Here is a 17,221-nt window from a genome sequence, read left to right as displayed (position 1 = left end):
GCAGGGGTGCCGGCAGGAGCGGATTTTCCATCAGCTCACCATGCAGTATCCTCTAGAAGAATGCCGGATGATTTTTAAATGGGCTTCCCTTTTTATTTTTAATTGTAGTGAAATACATAGAACACAAAATTTACCGTCCTAACTCACCATTTAAAAGTTTTAATTGTACAGCTCAATAGTGTTAAATATATTCACAATGATGAGCACGCAACCTCTGAAACTAATTTCATTTTGCAAAACAAACTCCATACCCATTAAACAACTCCCTACTGTCCCCTAACCCTGGCGCCCTTCTTTCCGTCTCTGTAAACCTGACTACTCTAGGCGCCCCATGTTAGTGGAGTCACAGGGTATCTGTCAGTTTGTAACTGGCTTATTTTACTTACCATTTTATCTCCAAGGATCCCCCATGGGGTAGTATGTGCCAGAATTTATCTCCTTTAAGTCTGAATATGTCATTATATGTGATACCACATTTTGCTTATCTATTCATCCACTGAGTTACACTAGGGGTGCTTCTAGCTTTCGGCTATTGTCAATAGTGTTGCTGTGAACATGGGTATTCAAATGTCTCTTTAAAACCTTGTTTTTCATTCTTGTGGATATTCACCCAGAAATGGAATTGTTGGGTGATATGTAATCCAATTGTGAAATTTATGAAACTGCCATCCTGTTTACTGTAGTGGCTGCACCATTTTATGATCCCATCAACAGTATACAGACTTTCTAATTTGTCTACATCCTCCACCATTGCCATTTTATTTTATTGTTTGTGACAGCAGCCATCCTAATGGGTATGAGATGTTATCTCATTGTAGTTTCAATTTGCATTTCCCTAATGATTAGCAATGTTGAGCAGTTCTACATGTGCTTGTTGACCATTTGTATATCTTCTTTGGAAAGTTAAATGATTTTTAAAAAATGTACTGAACTACAACAACATAGATATAAAAATTACACGGGCAAATGGTTTTCACTATGTTAAAGCAATTCAGAGTTTATAAAAATCATCAGACCATTTTTCCATTTCCATTCATGAATGAATGGTATTACCATTCCACCTGGTGTCTTTCCAGGAAACAGCTACAGTTACACATCAGGCCACGTGACTATGAACTGCCTTATGAACTGACTATGACCTTGACCGTGAAGTATCTATAAATCACATATTTCAGATGTAAATCCAAGGTAATGGTAAACTTTTCCCTGAGAATTCCATTCTAGGTACTTGCATAAAACCCATCAACCAACTAATAAACGAAAATATAGTAAATGCTATTTAACTATAAATGGATATTCTATCTTGGAATTTTTTCATAGTAAACATATCCTACCTTTTTACTTTCTTTCTAGCACAGACAACCTATTTTTTTTTTTTTGTAGTACTGAGTCTGAGATTTTTTCTAAGACGATTCTATAAACATAAAAGTTCTTCATATATTGCATTTAGTTCTTTGTATTTTTCCTTCTTAGGTATTATCTGTGCCTCACTTTTGACTAGTAGTGTGTGCAGTCAAGGAATAATAGTTCAAAATATAAATAAAATGTTAAGGAGACATTGAAACAAAACAATATGTATTTCTATTAAAGCATTATATACTTTGTTATTTGCAAAAAAAATAACAACAAAACCTCTATTTTAAAGCCTCTGACCGCTAGACCTTCTGAGAGTAAGAGAAATGTCTAATTTTAGTGTTTCCTTTCATTAGTCAACATTTCTCTAAGTTTAGAAGTGAATTCTATGAAATATAGGAAACTACATGCACAGATTTCATAATATGATTGGAATTCTAGACTAGTAACTTTCAGGTTTTTTCTGCTGAAAAAGAATCCTAGGGTTAAAATTATAAACGATTACACCCAGAAATATTCACTCAATTAACTCCCTCATGAAGCTCGGCTGATGCAAATTACACGCTGAGTGTTTCCAAAAGGAGCTCTTCGGAAGCTTTGATTTTAAGTAATAATTGAACTTTTTAAATATATTTCTTTGTAATTAGTGTATTTAAAATTTGGTCTGGATTTTCATTCACTGCCATGTAATTCACTTCTACTTCTTGGAGTGCTTCTCTTACAAAACAATTAATGGTAACAGTATAATGATTAATAATGACACATTGTACTTTATAGCTCCTAGGAGATACAAGTACTTCATTACAGATTTCATTACCTGTATCCGAACTAGGAAGCAGATAGGACGAGAACATACTATTCTCTTTACTGCAATTTAAAACACAAAATAGGTTAAAGCCATGTTGAATATTTATATGCTTTCTATGACCACGGATGTGAATATTAGTTCATTAATGTGGGGATTATTTGTTGTATACAAACATTTCATTTATTTGCCTACTACAAACCAATGTGATCTGTCAAAAAGAGAAATATTTAGCTTGGCCTGTGTGGCTCAGTGGTTTAGCAATGACCCAAGAACTGAGGTCACAGTTTGATTCCTGGGCAAGGCTCTTGCCTGAGTTGCGAGCTCGATCCCCGATCCCCAGTAGGGGGCGTACAGGAGACAGCCGATCGATGATTCTCATCACTGATGTTTGTGTCTCTCTCTCCATTTATCTTCCTCTCTCTGAAATCAGTAAAAACGTATTTTTTTAAAAAAGAAAGAAAAAGATTTATAGCTTCCCAGACTGGTTACCACCAATTTTTATCCTAATTTTGCTAAATTTCATTAAATTCCAGGAAAGTTCTCTAAGATAATAAGAGTTCCGTGAAAGAATTTAAAGTGACATTAATTCATTTTGATTTGACAATCTTCTGTCTTTCACTTAAGTTTGGGAGTCTGAAAATTATTGGTGTAGTTAGAAAATATGCAATGGGAAAAACTGCCCTGGCAACATACAGGATCCCCTGCCTCCAGGTCCAAACTCTGACTGAGCAGGGCAGAGGTGGGTCTGGGATCCGGGTTCCTGACGTCCAGGTGGGAGTGCTTTCCACTCCAAGTCTGCGAAACATACTGCTGCAATGTTTTACACCCACGCTCATGAGTATATGCTGCAAAGTAACAGACAGGGTGTCCCCAAAAATGTACACATCCTTCAGCAGCTAACTCACTTAATTTTCACTCCTTTTCAGGTTTAACTGATTTGAAATAATGGATGAAGCCAAACTAAGCTTTGAACACAGGAAATTTATCCCAAAGTGCCACTAAGCTTTATTTTTTGTATGGGGACACATAATAGAAAAGGTTTACAGTACAAAACCACAACAGATGGCGAATTGAGGGCACACAAATACCAAATGCAATGATTCTTGATGTTTGCCATTCCATGGCTTCGTGTTATCAGCAGTGCCTGGACCAGAACGGTCATCAGTTTGAAAACGGGCATTGACAAAAAAAGTATTGATTTCTGCAAATTCTTTTAAATTTTGAAAATGAACTGTATGTTAAACACTGACTTTATAATCATTTAGTGTGTGTACATTTTTGGGGGGCACTCTGTAGTTATAAAGATCAGTTTGAAAGACAGTTAAAAAAAAAAGACCAGCTTAACAGAAATGCAGTTTTCGAAGGTAAGTGTAGTCACTCTGGTCTCCTTGTGAAATTCTCTGTGTATTCTCACAGTGTGTATATTATTATCATTTTCTACTTTGTGCAGTTTGCATTTTTAGTACCCACAGATTTTTCTATAAATAAAGCTTTAGAACAAAAAGAAAGGGAAATCTATTGGTCAATATATTACTTTGTATGTGTGTCTCTTCATCTTATAAGTTCCAAAGTACTGTTGCATTTGATAATTATTTTGGTTTTAGCAATTACCATATCTCATACAACAACCTATTGTATTTGATATAGTCCAAAAATAACATTGAAGTGTTACCAACAAATGTATTAGTAAAATGTTTTAATGATAGGATTTCTTCAGAGCTATGGCAGAAAGCTGAGTTTCTGATTGCTGACATTTTTATCACAATGGGGTCTTGTTTTCGTACATTAAATAAAATATTTCTGTGAGAACTGACAAGTGGCCACATATTAGAAATAAAATATGCCACATAGCAGAGCATAGTAAAGAGTTTAAAATGGGGGTTAGCATAGCTGGAGTTGCTCAGTGGTTGAGTATCACCTATGAACTGGGAGGTCATGGTTCAATTCTCAGTGAGGGCACATGCCCAGGTTGTGGGCTCGATCCCCAGTAGGGGGCATGCAGGAGGCAGCCGATCAATGATTCTCTCTCATCATTGATGTTTCTCTCTCTCTCCTTCTCCCTTCCTCTCTGAAATCAATAAAAATGCATTTTGAAAAAGAAGAAGCTAGTATAGAAAAAAAAGGCTAACTCTTCTCTAGGTAAATCACATCTATTGGTTGGATCACAGAGCCATAATCAATCAATCATTGCTCACCTAACAGCAGTATCCTAACTACATGAAAATTCTATCCAGGGGAGATGCTTGAGAGGGCAGTGTTCCAGCCTAAGCTGACCACGGTGTGCTTGGAGAATGAGTTTTCTTGCTGTCGCACTCATCTGTCAGACAACGCTGGCGCCTCGGACATGGCAGGCACATGCAAGGCACTGGAGATATGACACAGACAAAGTCCTTGCTCCTGGGTGCATGACAGGTGAGGATGAGAAACAGAATCCAAGTAAAGCATGGCAGTGCGAGAGAACTCGGCTATGCACGGCTCCAAGGACAGCGGCATGATCATTCACCTGGGAGCCCTGGGGGGAACTTCAGAGGTGATGTTTGAATTGGATCATAAGAAAAATTTATGAGGCAAAGGGAAGAGCACTTCAGAGACCTGCTTATTTTACAACTAGAGATCAGTCAGTACAGACTTTCAAATATCTCCTGCGGACAAGTAATCATACAAGAGTGTCGGGGAGAAACAGGGTAAGAACTACTCTTAAGTTGTCCGGAAAAGATGTGAATCCTGACTCAAAAGACTGCTTTGATTCATTTAGCTAAATGGGTAAATCCTGGCATCGCTTTAAAATGAGGCGATCATCATTTCAGCCTCTTTCTGTGAACTTCTCCTTTGCAGACAGCCATTCCTATGTTTATATGCGACTTCAGCCCGATCCTAAAAGCAAAAAGGAGGCCTTTCAAAAGCCCCCGAAAGGTCAATGTGCGTTAGAGAGGCGATACAGCCCTGTGAACATGAGACAGTCCACCTCTGCGATGAGCAAAAGCAGCGAAGCGATAGAAAGCATTCCCGGCTGAGCTTGTGGCTTTGAGAAGTACACCAGGCTCACCTGGAAGGAAGATACTTCTTACGAGCCTGTTGTTTGTTTATTCTGCCCACACGAAGCGGACTCTAGCAACCCCGATTCTTCCGATGGCTTTAACGGTACTATTGGAGAAAGGTCAACTCAAACATTTGTAGAGAAATGACTCTACTTTATGTCTTTAAAAACCAGTGATTCCCATAAAAAGGCCAGAAAACGTAAGGATAAAAGCTCATAGTTCCCGAGAACCTACCACATATACGGGTCAGACAGATGGGGTGTTATCCATAATGCTTTGCCTCCTCCATCACTCTTTCAAGCATCCAACCCTGACCACACCTCCCTTTCCCAGCCTGTCTAGTAAATAATCCCTGCTCTGTCGCCATCATTCGTTCAACAAATACAAATATTTTACACTCCTTATGTGCCGGGCACGATTGCAGGGGCTGGGACACATTTGTGAACGAAGCAGACCCCCCATTTGTATTAGCCCTCCCGGTGACCTCCAGTTAAGCGGCCCCTCTACTTGCTCCCTATTCACTCACTAGCTTGTTCCTTTCTTTAGTTCCATCCTATCGAGCTTGTCGACCATGGCCCATCATTTCAGCCTCCTAGCTTGCCCTGACCATTTCTCTTTCCATCACACCTCTCTAGCCCGAAGCCTAGCCGTATATGAATGCAAACAGTCGCCTTTTGGTGCCTTCACCCACACACCCAGATGCAGCTGAAGAATCTCACAACAGGCAGGTCAGTAGTTCCTTGTCTTACTTCACAGTGAAAACTGAAGGGACTTAATTTTCTCAACTTTCAACTCAGACATGAACAAAGATCATTTACAATCACCTCTTTTCCTCCAGGCTCTGAAAAGGGTATTCAAGGATCATCCCTCTGGGCCTCACCAGGACCAATGCCCTCGTCCCACTGGTTATCTTCTCTTTCTACTTTCAAACCTCTCCCAGGACTTACCCCGGAGTTTATGTGCGGGCTCAAGCCTTTCCCATATTAGAAAAGTGTGAATAACTGTCTTTCCTACTACTCCACACTATCCCTCCACACTCGTTCATAGGGGCCGCTCGGTGAAGAGCACCTCTTTTCCTCCAGGCTCTGAAAAGGGTATTCAAGGATCATCCCTCTGGGCCTCACCAGGACCAATGCCCTCGTCCCACTGGTTATCTTCTCTTTCTACTTTCAAACCTCTCCCAGGACTTACCCCAGAGTTTATGTGTGGGCTCAAGCCTTTCCCATATTAGAAAAGTGTGAATAACTGTCTTTCCTACTACTCCACACTATCCCTCCACACTCATTCATAGGGGCCGCTTGGTGAAGAGGTCATATATTAAAAAGTGTTCAAATCCTTGGCAATTCAGGGAGTGGACCACTGTTTGGGAAGTGTTGTGCCAACCCTTATCTGTGACCTAGCATTGTGTGTGTGTGTGTTTTTCATCATATAGAGGATTTTATGGCAAAATTCTCCCAAATGTATCAACATTTCTAACTTCGACTTGACATTTAGAAGGTTAACACAGAACTTTAAATATCCAGAGTAATCTGCTAATTGACCTTTTACAGAGAGCACCTATCATAACTGTGGCTTTAACAAATGACATTAAAGAAAGGAAAACTTCTAGAAGTGGCTATTTTTTATTCATGATTTGCTCTTTCAGGCTCTCTTGAACATGACCTAATGAATTTATGTAAGGTTCGCTAAATATAAAGCTGAGGATTTAAATATATTGGTGCCAAATTAATGTTCGTAAGAATGCTCGAGGCACAGATGAAAACTTTTTTTGAGAAAAGCAGACTGGCATTATTTACCTCCTTTTATTCTCCTTCCACGGGAGAATTTGGGGTGAGTCCCCATTTCTGGACATCAAGTTTTCCACCCATGATCCTGGGGAAACCACTCGGCTGCCAGATGCTGCCTGAAGGGAGTGACAGAAAGGCAGGTACCCAAGCTCTGAATTCACACCAACACTAACTGTGTGAAGCACATTGTAACGTAACATCTTACAAATACTACTCTTCCTTCAAGGGCAGAAATGATGGGTGAGCCCTGTTGTAAGAAACTCTAAATTTACAACAGAAATTAAGAAGGTATTTACAAAAGCACTATGCTTTATAGAAGGAATTGCTGAAAGAATTATATGAAATGGGGATTCCACCCTATTAATACAAAAAACTTTACATTTCAAACGAATCAGTATGTAGAGCAGGGCTGAGATGGCCCTCCTCCTTGCTCTGCGCACAGCTCTACTGAAAAGGTTACAGTGTTCTTTACCGACTGGCCAGCAAAACAGGCTGCGAGGACCCGAGAGAAAAGGCATGCGTACCAGCCCCCTCTCTGCAGCACCCACTGCGGCCAGATTCCCCAGGACAAGTTTATCACAGAAGCACAGTACAACAGTCCTATAATTCAAGGCATTACTATAGGCTCATTAGCTTGTTTTATTGCCCTTTTAAAGAGAATAATCTTGGGGGTTGGTGGGTTGAATAGCTGAATCATTCTTAGGATGAAATAAAAAGAAGGTAAAGCTCAGTGTCAGAGGGTCCTTGAGATTGAGCTAGGGTGTTAAATTGCCAGAGGCTAAAGCTGCCATTTGTAAACATCCCATCCACAACCCAAATGGAACTGCTCAGTAATTTTGATAAGTCACTTTCAGAAACTCCAGCTGCATGGGCCAATTTCCTTAAGGCCCAGACAAAGCGCCCCAGAGGAGAGGGCCCTCTCCTAAACCACATCCTGCAGAATCTCATAGTACAAGGACTTTACAATATGTGGGGAGAATCTGTGGCAAATAACTGTGCCCGGATCTACAATACTGTTCTCGGATGTGGACACTTCCCTTGGGGAGATTATATAGCCAACGTTGCTGTTCTATAAGATGAAACTGCTGGGGGAACTGAATGCACAGCATATAGAAACTCCAATACAGCGGTTCTCGACTTGTGGGTTGCGACCCCTTTGGGGGTCGAACGACCCTTTCACAGGGGTCGCCTAAGACCATCGGAAAACACATATATAATTACATATTGTTTTTGTGATTAATCACTATGCTTTAATTATGTTCAATTTGTAACAATGAAAATACATCCTGCATATCTGATATTTATATTACAATTCATAACAGTAGCAAAATTACAGTAATGAAGTAGCAATGAAAATAATTTCATGGTTGGGGGTCACCACAACATGAGGAACTGTATTAAAGGGTCGTGGCATTAGGAAGGCTGAGAACCACTGCTCTAATAGGAGACGTGAAAATACCTAATCCAGATGGTAACTACAATTAGAATCAAGCCAACTTGCTAGCTGAAGGGAAGACTTAACTTTTCAATCTCCATCTTTTCTTTTTAAAAAGAGAGATAAACAAGTATTTCCATATTAAGAAAAAGAACTGGTTCAAGAACTTTAAAATGCTCCCAATTAAAGTAAAATAGAAAACAAAAGGCAGCTTAGTGTCTAAGGCAGAGGAAGGAGGGCCTATTTTCGTTTAATCAACCGTTTACATGTTTCACATGGCACCCATGACCTCAAGCGAATGTGCCTTCTTCTTTCTCCCGAGAAAATCCTTTAAGCATTGATTTGGGTTAATTCAGAACCTTTTTAATCTCTACTCTGTGAAGTCGAGTATGAACTCAGCTCTCTAGAAAGCGGTCCACTTGTTTTTAAGTGTGTCTCATTAAATCTAATGACATGGAGCATTATGAACAGTGTGTGGCCTTTAAAGTGCCTGTCTCTGGTGTGGCCTGAATTTCAGAAAATCAATGGTGGCCAGTGCAGGTCAGGATGATCCGTGCAGCGGAGTGGTGAGGCATGACTTGCTTCAGGAAATCAGAGCCAACAGAGCCTCCACTTTATAGAACGTGGCCATAGGTTCACATTCATTCTCTGGGGGTAACTGTGTTCACTCACACATTCCTTCTGCATCAATGTAACGCCCTACTTTGGGCAATGACGTCACTGTTTCCTGTGACAGCTCTTCCACCCCCCCCTCCCTTTACTTCCCCCTCCTCGCTCCTGACTGTCCCTGCTGCTTGCAGCGGGTGACTTGGAATCCAATTTACCAGAGGACACCCTTCCTGGGGGACGGCCTGCCTTGCATGTTCCGTCTACAGACCCGATCTCTACACGAGCACTGCAAAGAACACCGAATCACCTGCCCTCTTTCTCAGCCAGAGTATAGACGGCAGGTAACTCCTCTCCCCAGCTGGTCTGTGTAAATAGAGAACTCGTGATAATGAAAAACAACAAACAAACTAAATTCTGGGGGACTGAAGTGGTTGGAAATTAAAAAGTAGGGGATCACCCGGCCAGCATGGCTCATTGGCTGAGCGTCAACCTAGGAACCAGAAGGCCCCAGTTCGATTACCAGTCAGGGCACATGCCCGGGTTGCGGGCTCAATCCCCAGTGTGGGGAGTGTAGGAGGCAGCCGATCAATGATTCTCTCTCATCATTGATGTTTCTATCTCTCCCTTCTTTTCTGAAATCAATAATATATATATATACATACATAATATATATGTATATATATATATATATTTTTTAAAGTGGGGGATCTATTGGCTCTGATGTCCGGGACCAAGTCATGCCTCTCCACTCACCGGAAGCTGCCCTCACAGAGACTGCCGGATGTTTTCCTTGTGAACTCTGGGCACTCTTCTTTCTTAATCGTAACTTATCGTTCCGTGATGAAATTCCCCAAAATGCTTTCCTCTCTGCTGAGATCTTCTCATCCCTTGACACTACTCCCTTTACGATCCCTCCACCGCTCAGACTGCCGCATCTTAGTGTTTTCTTTCTCCGCTTGGTTCTTTCTCCTTTGGTTCTGTTCTTGGCAATCTTTCATTACTCTGTACACTTTTATGGGAAACACTGACCTCACATGACCCTTACTATCATTAATACACTGAGACTGCGTGACCTGTTTTTCCAGTTTGTTTCTCTCCCATAAGGGCCAGACCCCTATTTCCAGCGGCCCCATTTTCTGGATGTTCCACCAGTACCTCATACTCCACACAGCTCAAGCTCAATCTCTGGCTTTCCTGTCGGACCTGCTGTTCTTTTGTGTCTCACAATCTGAAGACCTGAGCATGTGCGATCACTCACGTTTAAATAGCACAACAGCAGCGAGTCTATCTCAAAGGATGGGTCGCTCCTCTACTCATTATTCTTTTCCTTTTTTTTTTCACCTGAACTCTAACTTGAACTTGCCACCTCTTACCTCAACTCTCCCAACAGTCTTCTGACGAGTCCTCCTGCTTCTAGACTCCCTCCTCTCCATCCTCTACATTTCCTTACATCTAACTTATCGGACCTCTCTCCCATTTAAATCCTGCAATAGTGTTCCATGGCCTGCAGGGTGAAGACCCGACTCCTTATTAAGACACAATCTAGCCCCCTTTCATCTTATCCGTTGTTTCTTGCCATTTCTTCCCAGGTGCCATCGGCTCCAGCCAGGCCACACAAACCACAGGATTCAGCATATGACTGCTTTGATGTTTCCCCTCCTGTGGCTTACTCGGGATTATTACTTCCCACCTTTGTTTCCCCACACACTTGCTTCAAGACTCATATATGACATCAGCTCCTCCATGAAATCTCCTGACCCCAGCACAAGTAGATACATTACTAGTCCATCTTTTATTCCCAGTGATTTCCATGTTGCCTGAGATATGTGTTCAGTATATACCTGCTGCATAAGTAAAGAGATGAACATCAGTTACACAGACAGCAGGTTTGGTAGTTCTTTGTATTGTTCCACTGATGTTCCCCACATCTTGGTCCAATGGGATCAAAGAATGAGGCTTGAATTAAACTGTGCATTGTTCCACAGAATTCATGGCTTTCTGATCGAACCCATATACAACTGTCTGAAGCCATCTGGAACACAGTCATATTTCTCATCGCTTTCCCTTAGAAGCTGAGGCTAAAAATACAATGGATTCCTGAGTTGGAGGCAAAAAATAATTCATGGCAGTGAGGCAGGCACATTAAGAGCAATCATAGGCTTTTGCTCTTTGGCACTATTACATAGGGTAAATTTAGCCTATTTGTCAGAATAGGTTTCTTTTTTTAACATTTACTGGTATTTTAGGCTCTAATTTCTAGTAACTCAATGTCTAATCCTTTTTTTATATATATATAAATTCTTAGATTGTTTCTCTAAAGCAGAGGGAGAATAGAGCTCTCTATGCCAAGCCTGTCACCATCAATAAGGCTAAGTGTTTTCATATTATACTACATGGACCTTTGATCAACACTATTAAAAACAAAACCTCAATTACAACTTGCTAGTACAGGATGACATGTACATGCATATGTTGATATATGTAGACATGTGTATTTAGGCAAATAAATGTGTGTAGTATAGATATACACACATTTATATACAATCTTTTCAGTTAAATAATTGACAGTAAAATCAGATTTATAATACAATTTGGTAATCAAAAAACATAGGTACCCAAATACAAAACAATTAGTATGCAACATGCCACCTTCCAAGAAAAACAACAGTAATTAATCTTCTTTGGTGGTAGTATGCATTATTTATTAATGAAGAGACAGGAAATAAATATTAGAATTGGAATTTTTAGGTTTACCAATAGACCAAATCCATCAGTACTTGTAGATATGAAGAGGATTTTGGAGGGTGGGTGTTACCACAAGCCTCACTGTTGACATATAATTTTTTATTTTTTATTGAATTCAGAGAGGAAGGGAAAGGGAGAGGGAGAGACAGAAACATCAGTGATGAGCGAGAATCATTGATGGGCTGCCTCCCGCACGCCCGCCATCTGGGCATTTTCCTTGACCAGGAATCAAACTGTGACTTCCTGGTTCATAGGTCAGCCACTCAGCCACACCAACTGGGCAATAATTTATATGTAAGTCACAGATCTTTACCAAAAATAACAATAAATAAAAATGCATAAACCTAGTTTTGTTTGGGGCTCATCATCACTATCAGAAAACTCTTCTATATAAGCCTTATTTTATGTTTCTGTGACTGTACTTGTATAAACACCAACGTGTCCCTAAAAACCTGGGTAATACACACTCCTACAATATGCATCTAGCTAATCACATTACCTGATAGGAGTTGCCGATTTCTATATGGTGCTCCTAACACTAACTTCTACATATTGAGAACTTTCTGATATGCCAAGACACACGGTAGACAGTTTGGATCACAGTAACAATAAGGTTTAACTTGAGCACTGCACTGAGGGACACTTCCTTTGTTTAACAGCATTGAACTTTTAAAATATAACAGTACATTTTTTAAAAGTGAGGAGCTCATAAATATCTTTCCATACATAGAAATGATAGCCACAAATACTGTATTTCCTGTTGTGAAATTTTTCAGAATTAGAAAATAAAAGTTTAAAAGCAATTCAGGGTATCCGTTTCAGAAGAGATAACCTTTATGTTTCACATACAAAATATAAACGCACCATCAAGAAAGCAAGAAGCCATTAGTTTTCAGTATCCACAAAGACCAAACTCTCGTAAACACATCTGGATCCTAAGCCATGCACTTGGATTTCAATGCTCCTTCAAGTGGACGAAGAGAGGCAAGTGAGGTATGAATGCAGCTCTGGGTTCGAGTCTTTCATGGACTTTGGAAATTAAATTCATTCATCATTTGACAGGATAAAACAAAGGCGAGGAAGTGAGGAAGGAAAATTTTACTTATTTTCTTAAGTAGTTAATTTTTCCTTGAAAAATTATGGGGATTCTGCCTCCACCAAAATATGCTTTTAAAAATACTGCTATCCAGAACAACTGAATGAAAAGACTGTGTTGGATTTTAATATGCACTCACCTAAATCCATGACTTTTAAGACCAAAAAGAAATATTAAAGCAACCCACCTGGTAAGTATTTACAAATGATTTCTAGTTTATTAATTTGGGAATGGGAATTAATTTTTATTCTGAATTAAACGTTTCCCTTTGGAGAATCACAAATTTAAATTTGAATGCATAGTACCTGCGTTCTTGGTGAATGCAGTCACACTGACTTTAAAATATATTTTACGTCAACACAAAAAATAGGTTGTTTTAAAGTGAGAACTTTATAGTGTTTTTTGTGGGGTTTTTTAACCTATCTATGTAAACACTTCTTAAAATTGCCTCTTTGGGGACCTGTTTTTGTTCGTTAGTTGCTTTGATAACTGACTTTTTTTTTAAGTGGTACCAAGTATCTCCTTAGCACAAAGAAAGAAATTTAGTGACCAAGTCTGTCTTATACTTTTCATCAAACCCTATAACCCCTAGCACGGTGCTTATCAGAGTGAAAGTGCGTCACACAGAGAAAACTAGATCAAAAGAAAAAATCCATTTTGGCGTATACGGCTTTGCTTATCAGTTCTTCCTCGGCTACTTGGAGGGCTTTTCCATTTTCATAGGAAATGAAATGTTTGAATGTGAAGGACAAAGTAAGTTTTGCTTGGAGAGTGAGAGAAACAATCAGCCCCTGGAGCCACAGGAAGATGCCTGATTGGAAGCTGTGCTGGGCGATAAAGATGGACCCAGATAGCCGGGAAGTCATCTCCCTGGACAGCATCCTGTCCTTTGATGCCTGTGACTCTATTTAATGTAAAAATGCGCCCTGACAACTAGAACCTACCACACTGACAGGATTTCACGACACTCAAAAGAATTCAAGGTGGATGAAACCAACAGGAATCAGTAAAGTGATTCCTAGTATCAGCACATAGATTTTTCTCTTTAAGGAGAACAGTCAGGTCCACATATATAACTCATCTCCACAACCAGAGGAGGAGGCAAAGTAGAGAATAGCTTTCATGGTGTTCCTTTCCGCCTCTGAGTGGACGGTTATAGTCTAATTTGCGTAAAGGGTACTTCTTTGTAAGTGCTTCTCAAAAATATTTGCTTCTTGTCTTATATTTTCCCACATTCATCAATCTATGTAACAAAGGCCTTATAAACAACACTTACCAAAATGAACAAAGCCAAATAAAAACCACAATTTAACTTGGATCAGATACTCATTTTTCAAAGTTGTGTGGTTAAGATTATTGGGCTCTAAGAAAACCCACGGTGGTGAATTGTTTTAAATATTTCCGAATGACTTTACAGTATGTTAAGTACTTGCTTTTATATCAAAGCTGCTCTATGGTGATCCTTAAAATGACAGAAAAAAATTTCTGAGCTGAGTAAATATAGGTAAATAAAAGTGAATGAGCCAAAAAAAAAAAATCTTCTTCAAGTCCCAAATAATATGTATATCTCAAAAAAGATGCTTGTAAAAATCAAGTATATTTCATTTAAATAATAAAAATCAGGGGTGGATGCACCTTGGCTGCTGGTTCCAGTGTATAAACATGGGAATTTTTACCAGAAAAAAAAAAATCTTCTTCAAGTCCCAAATAAACTTCAACTCACAAAAAAGATTCCTTAGAAAAACAATCTCAATTTCTCTGAATAACTGAAAACACAGCAACATAGGTATTTTCAGATCCACTGCCTTTCATCGTAAGTAATTACTGCCCACTTCCCAAAGGGTAGTGTACCCTCTCTGGGTGGCAGGAGCGTCCCACAGCTTGACTGGTTAATTTCAGAATGAAGAGTGGTCAAGAGCTGGGTTCTTAAGGAAAGCTCAGTTCTACTGTCTGCTAAGCCACAACATTCTCTAAAATTGACTTAACTTCTTTGAAGCCTCAATGCCATTGGTAAAACGGGGGGAATAACAGCACCTACCTTAGTTGTGCTGAGGGATAAAAGAGAGAATCCATATAAAGCTCTTAGTACACTGGTTGGCACAATGGTGACTATGCAATGAATGGTGGCTGCCGTCACTAGTGCTCCATTTGAACAGATGAACAAATCACTCATCTAGTCAAATCACACTCATTTTGAACAAACGTGACTAGGGGCAGCTATTTAACTGGCTTAAAGGCCAAAGAAATAGCACAAAAGATTTTAAAGATTCTTTCTCCTTTTCAAAACTGGAGGTAAATTATTTAAGAAGGCCCTATTTCTTGCCACCTGCAAAGTTCACCTTAGACTTCTAATCACTATTAAAAGAACTGAACCATGAACGAGAATAGGGCTCTATTTCATCAATTAACTCCTCTTTTCTGCTGTCAAGCAGAACCATAAACACGTCCCATAAACCTAACAGATTGCCTATCTCTACTGTTGGGTCAAACCCAGCTAGTGGTCTGTCCCCATATCCATTCTTTGCTTCTTCCTTTGTTAAGAGAATTCTAACCTTTAACTGGGAACACTGTGGTCTCCCATTCCTCTCGCATTCACTGAATAGAAGAATATATTCCCCAGTCTCCATTACAACTAGGTATGGCCATAGGACTATGATGGGAAGTACTGTGTGGGATTTCAGGAGGACCCCCAAGGATCTGATTCACCTTGGAAGCAATGCTCCTACATTGTCTCTTCCTGGCCGGATGCAGACATGATTGTGGACTCCTGCAGCCATCCTCGTGAACTTGTGAAGAGTAAGAAAGATGCAGTATAGATACAGCAGAAAGACAGGAATCCAGGTCCCTGATGATACTAAATCTAGTCTATCTGCTCCAAAGTTCCTACCTTTGAATTTATTTTACACTAGAGGCTGGTGCACGAAATTTGGCGGGGGTTGGGGGGGAGAACCCTGCACCCTCTCCAATCCAGAACCCTTGCCAGCCTGATCCACCTAACTGCTCTCCCTTGCCAGCCTGATCCCCCTAACTGCTCTCCCCTGCCGGCCTGATAGCCTCGAACTGCCTCTGCCTCAGCCCCCGCCACCGTGGCTTTGTCTGAAAGGATGTCCGGATGATGTCAGGTCTAATTAGCATATTACCCTTTTATTAGTATACACTAGAGGCCCGGTGCACAAAAATTTGTGCACTCGGCAGGGAGGGGGGTCCCTCAGCCTGGCCTGTGCCCTCTTGCAGTCTGGGACCCCTCAGGAGATAACGACCTGCTGGCTTAGGCCTGCTCCCGGGGGGCAGAGGGCAGGCCCAATCCCTAGGTGCAGCCCCTGGTCAGGCTCAGGGCAGGGCCGATTGGGGGGTTGGGGCCCCACCCCGTCACACTCAAGGCAGGGTCGATGGGGAGGTTGCGGCGCCACCCCCTGTCATGCACAGAGCAGGGCCAATCAGGGGGTTGGGGCATTTCCCCCTGTCCCTCACAGAACAGGGCCCAACAGGGGGGTTGGGGCTCTGTACCCTGTCACGCACAGAGCAGGGCCCATCAGGGGTTGGGGCGCCGCCCTCTATCACCCACAGAGCAGGGCTGATCAGGGGGTTGGGGTGCTGCCACTCTCACACTCAGGGCAGGGCCGATGGGGAGGTTATGGCTCTACCCTGTCACACACAGAGCAGGGCCCGTGGGGGAGGGGGGGTTGGGGCGCCGCACCCTGTCACACACAGAGCCGCAGGGCGATCAGGGGGTTGGGGCGCTTTCATGCTGATCCCGGTGCCGGGAGGCCTCGCGGCTCCGCTGATCCCGGTGCTGGGAGGCATATTACCCTTTTACTATATAGGGTAGAGGCCTGGTGCACGGGTGGATGCCAGCTGGTTTGCCCTGAAGGGTGCCCTGGATCAGGGTGGGGGTCCCCACTGGGGTGCCTGGCCAGTCTGGGTGAGGGGCTGAGGGCTGTTTTCAGGCTGGGGGTGACTGAAGCTCCCAACTGCTCCTTTTGTTGTTCTTCTTTTTTTTTATTCTGGGCCAGCTTTAGCTTTGAGGCTTGGCTCCAGCTCTTAGGCCTCCGCAGCTGAAAGTACATTTCTGGCCTTTGCTTACAATGTTGCGATTCCCGTGGACTAAAGCAGGTTTCTGGGGTTTTGTTTAGCTTCTATGTTTGTTACATAGTTTCTCAAACTGCAGGCTCAGAGGCCAGCAAGTCAGGCAGGGAATGGTGGAGTCCTCCCTCACTGAAGCAAGCAAGCCTCATGTTAGTTTTAAGCTGCCTGGCTGCCGGCGGCCATCTTGGCTGACCGTTAATTTGCATATCTCACTGATTAGCCAATGGGAAGGGTAGCGGTCGTACGCCAATTACCATGTTTCTC

The sequence above is a fragment of the Myotis davidii genome, unplaced genomic scaffold (assembly GCF_000327345.1).
Source record: "Myotis davidii unplaced genomic scaffold, ASM32734v1 scaffold902, whole genome shotgun sequence".
NCBI classification, from domain to species: Eukaryota; Metazoa; Chordata; class Mammalia; order Chiroptera; family Vespertilionidae; genus Myotis; species Myotis davidii.
Note: the sequence above shows the minus strand (reverse complement) of the source record.